The sequence below is a fragment of the Notamacropus eugenii genome, chromosome 1, assembly GCF_028372415.1.
Source record: "Notamacropus eugenii isolate mMacEug1 chromosome 1, mMacEug1.pri_v2, whole genome shotgun sequence".
Lineage (NCBI taxonomy): Eukaryota > Metazoa > Chordata > Mammalia > Diprotodontia > Macropodidae > Notamacropus > Notamacropus eugenii.
In genome coordinates this window covers 512,041,169-512,045,850 of record NC_092872.1, presented here as the reverse complement: position 1 = coordinate 512,045,850, position 4,682 = coordinate 512,041,169, and the positions used below count along the sequence as shown (strand labels likewise).

At 35.8% G+C, this 4,682-nt stretch overlaps 1 pseudogene; it reads left to right on the top strand.

The window, feature by feature from the left end:
- Positions 1-3,739: 3,739 nt before the first annotated feature.
- LOC140527204 (COMM domain-containing protein 6 pseudogene) lies at positions 3,740-3,917 on the top strand (annotated as a pseudogene).
- The last annotated feature ends 765 nt before the right edge of the window (positions 3,918-4,682 follow it).

Genomic DNA, 4,682 nt, shown 5'->3' with positions numbered 1-4,682 from the left:
TTATTCAGCCATTCCCCAATTGATGGACATCCCCTTGACTTCCAGTTTTTGGCAACTACATAGAGTGCTGCTATAAATATTTTTGTACATGTGGGACCCTTTCCCATTTTTATGATCTCTTGGGGATATAGTCCTAGTAGCGACATTGCTGGGTCAGAGGGTATGCACATTTTTGTAGCCCTTTGGGCATAGTTCCAAATTGCTCTCCAGAATGGTTGGATGCGCTCGCAGCTCCACCAACAATGAATTAGTGTTCCAACTCTCCCACATCCTCTCCAGCATTTATCATTTTCTTGTTCTGTCATGTTTGCCAATCTTATAGGTGTGATGTGGTACCTCAGAGTTGTTTTGATTTGCATCTCTCTAACCAATAGTGATTTAGAGCATTTTTTCATATGATTATAGATAGCTTTAATTTCTTCTTCTGAAAATTGCCTGTTCATATCCTTTGACCATTTATCAATTGGGGAATGACTTGTATGATTATACATTTGGGTCAGTTCTCTATATATTCTAGAAATGAGGCCTTTATCCCCGAGCTTAGCTGTAAAAATTCTTTCCCAATTTACTACATCCCTCCGGATTTTGGTTGCATTGGGTTTGTCAACTCAACTTCTTATGACATGAACTACAGAGTCTGTGAGCTAAGAATTTTTTTTTTTGCTTTATTTAAAAACATAAAAAAAGCAACATTCTTAGCTCAAAGACTGTAAAAAGGAGAGGCATAGGGTGGCCTTTGGTTGGATTGATAGCTTGTAGATACCTGGAATTAATCAATGCTCTTTATAAAACACTCTCCATATGTTTTGATCAGGGTCCAGCAAACCAGGAGGATTACAGGCCTTATTCTAGGTAACGTCTTTCCCTATGCAGGGCAAGATTGAATTAGCATTTTTGGCTGCTCTTTTGTATTGTTAGTTCCTTTTGAACTGGACATCCGCTAAAATCACTGGTTCCTTTTCAGATGAATTAGCATCTAACCATACCTATTACATCTTGTACTTGTGCGGTGGATGCTTTGAATTCAAATGTACGACTTCACATTTTTATCTATTAAATTTCTTCTTTAATTCATTACGTACACAACTGAGGTAAAGGGAAACAGAGAAACAGAGCAATTTTCTAGATAATTTAATCAAAGCAAACTACAGAAAAAAATAGTTTTTAACCTGAAAGATCCATATCAGTGGTCTACGGTTGATGGATTTGCTAGGTAAACTGCTCAATTTCAGTTTGCTTGTGTAGACACAAACTCAGTCTCAAAAGGCTTAATATTTCTATACCATTACTCATTAGACCAAATGTTTTTTCTCTTAATTTAGGTAATGCTGTAATTCATAACAAATATTAAATTGAGAAATGTTAATTACATTTTCTCTTCTCCTATGATTAATTTGCTTTGAGGGAACACTGAATATTGAATCTATTTAATTTCTTACCTAAACATCTTTAACTATGTACTGCCTGATTCTTAAACTGGTGCATTGGTATCAGAGGACTCATAAAATGTGAGATTGAATGTAAACTGGTGGTAGATTCCAGAAGGATTTTTGGGCACAGATTTTGACCATTCTCTCATTTATGATCCCCCTCTTTAATCTTGAAACATCGCTGAAGAGAGATTTGCATCCAGGTCTTACCATCCATTTCTCATGCTAGGCAATGAACTTGCCTCTCAGTAGGCATCGTCTCCATGGGTGACCAAGAAGAAGAAGCTCATTTTATTTCATCTTTGTAAAAAAAAATAGATCTTTTTTGAGAGGACAAATGAATTCCATGTAGTATAGAAAACTTAGTATTTTTAAGCCTTTGGCCTTAGTAATTCAAGTTTTGAAGAAGTGTTATTTCTGCATTTCCTTGATGTTGAGGTAGTCTCTCAGGCAATTAGAATGTGCTTCCTATTGCAATACAGATCTGTCGTTCTGCTTAGTGTGTGTGTGTGTGTGTGTGTGTATGCATCTATGCATTATTTTCCTATTTACCTTATATGTGCAATGAGGTAGATATGTGTATGTAACACATTTCTATGTATAAATATCCATTTATATGTGTTTATATATACAAATATATATATTCCTTTGTAATGCTCTAAAGATATCATCCTTAATAACCATTGTATCTACACATCTAATTATAATCTAAATCAAGGGTCTCTGTCTTTGTATTAGAAATAATTCTGCAAATATATACATAAAGCTAGGGACAGGATGTGTGTGATTTCATTGGTATAGAAAACTCCCTCTCTAGATAACGATGCCTCTATCAACACCTTCTTTATAACTCAGGCACTTGTAGAGTTGCTTAAAGTACTTCAGAGGTTAAGTGACTTGTTCAGAGTCACACAGCTAGTATGTAACAGGGACAAGACTTGAACTCAGGTCTTCCTGGTTTCAAGGCTGTCTCTCCCTCAACTGTGCCCCATTGCCAATCTGTCAATATATTTATAAAAATATTATATCTATATATACATATATAAACACACATGTATACATACACACATATAAGCACATGTATACATACACATAAACATACATATACATACACATACACATACAAAGATGCATATACATTGTGTCTCAAAAACAGTAGTAAATTTTTTTAAGCTTAACTGTAAAGACTCACAGGGACTCATTGTTGGAACCATAAAGCATATTTTTGCTTTAAGCTTAGATAGCTTAAAAACTGAAGAAAACTTTTGTGACAGCCACTGTAGTTTATATGTATATATGTATACATGTATGGATGTACAAAACCATAGAGATATATATACATAAATACATGCATACACTTCATATGTGTGTGTTTACTTGAACTCGTCTGATTTAAGTAGCATAGGGTACTCCCAGTGAGTAAGTTGGTAGTTACTTTGGAACTTCTGGTCTTAGAGAGCTACCTGAAGCAATGAGAGGTGGAGAGACTCACCTAGGATTTTAACCTTATTTCACCTCAGTCAGGATGAAACTTTAAGTTTTTCTTGATTCTGAGGTCTTTTCCTGTCTCAGGGACCTCCACCCTATATGAACGTACATATATATGCTTTCTTTAATTCCTTATGACATGGAAATGAATGAAAGGTCTTCAAAGGATATTCTAGTGGAGCATAATCTTTGAGAGGTCCTACAAAACTAGATAGGTGTCAGATATGGTTCCAGAAGTAGTGTGTGTTAGTGTAAGTGTGTGTGTGTGTGTGTGTGTGTGTGTGTGTGTTGTCTTAAAAGCAGCTTAGTTAAAAGGGAAAAGACTCATCACCAGAAGTTAGCCAAGTGAACACCTGGTAATGCATTTTCTGGCCACAGCAATTCACAAGACCATTTATTAAGACACGAAGAAGTTGCATCTGCACCGAAAAAAGAGCCCATACCAAGAATATTGCAAATCTTTTAAAGTGTACAAAGATATATACATTGAGGGGAGTGCTGGAGCTATTTCATACCAGGCTTATGAAAACCAATTATTAAATTTTCAGTGTGAGGATTCATACCTGGAAACTGGCAAATGTTAAAAAACCAAGGTTTAATTTACTGTTTTGTTGATTATCTAGATTTAAAAAATTGGTGATGAAAAAAGTTAGTAATGCAGATTAAACCTAAAATTATGTACATTTTTCAGTCATTTATTAAATATTTACCAACGGGTCTGCCAGAACCCCCTTGAGCTGGCTCCAGGGTTGTGTCAGCTGCCATAGGAGGCCAAATCCAAGATCACTAACCAGCCCCTAGATCCTCAGTGGAAAAGGGATATGGTGGCGAGTTCAGACAGTTACAGATATCTTAAATTTCCTTATGTCGCAGTGACACTAAAACCTGGCAGATCAGTCAGGCCAGAAAATGAACAAGTCCTTTGAAATGACAATTCCACAGTTTCAGTATTTCTTTAAGCAGTTCAAAGGAATGACTGCTGCTATTGAAACTGTGTAAGAACTGCTTGCTTTATTGCCAAGTCTCTGTAACCTTTGTAAGATAATATGCGTCATTTGCTGTAAACACAATTGCATAAGGATTAAATGCTATTTGTTAAATGAAGATATAATTCCTTTGTCATTTTCATAGGGTTAGATAGTACTGTTATTTTATTCAGTTCATTTGTTAGATTGTACTGCAATCTCATATCATCTAAATAAATTTTATATTGACAATTACAAATAAGTTTGACCAAACAAAGAAACTTAAATAAAGTACCTCAAAAGAATATGCAGTAATTTGTAGGATTAGTGAAACAGTTGGTGTTATAAGAGAGAATAGAAAAAATAACTTATTTTAGAAGTTCAGGTTCAAAAAGAGGCTTAATCAAAATATAAATCTATGGAGCTATCCACATATTAGCCACTAAACAGAGCTATCCTTGGATGATAAGAAGTAAATTGCTATAGCTATCCCATTTTCACCTCCAAACAACAGCAAAATAGTGCCCCAGAACAAATCTTGGAACAGTGGAGCAAGTGAAAAGATGGAAACTTTTTAGCCCAGGAAACTTGGAGGATAAGTAAGAAAGGTCCATCTCACTAGGGTAAAAGGAAAGGACATTCCAGGACAGAAAGTGTTGCAGTAAGCCAGTGGGAAATCCTGATCCTCAGTGTGGTGGAGTAGGCAAATGCCAATGCTAGGACCCACATGTGCCTTAGCATAGCCAGGGGAACCAGTAGACTCCAGCTCTGTGCACTATCATATAGTTCAGTGTAGCCC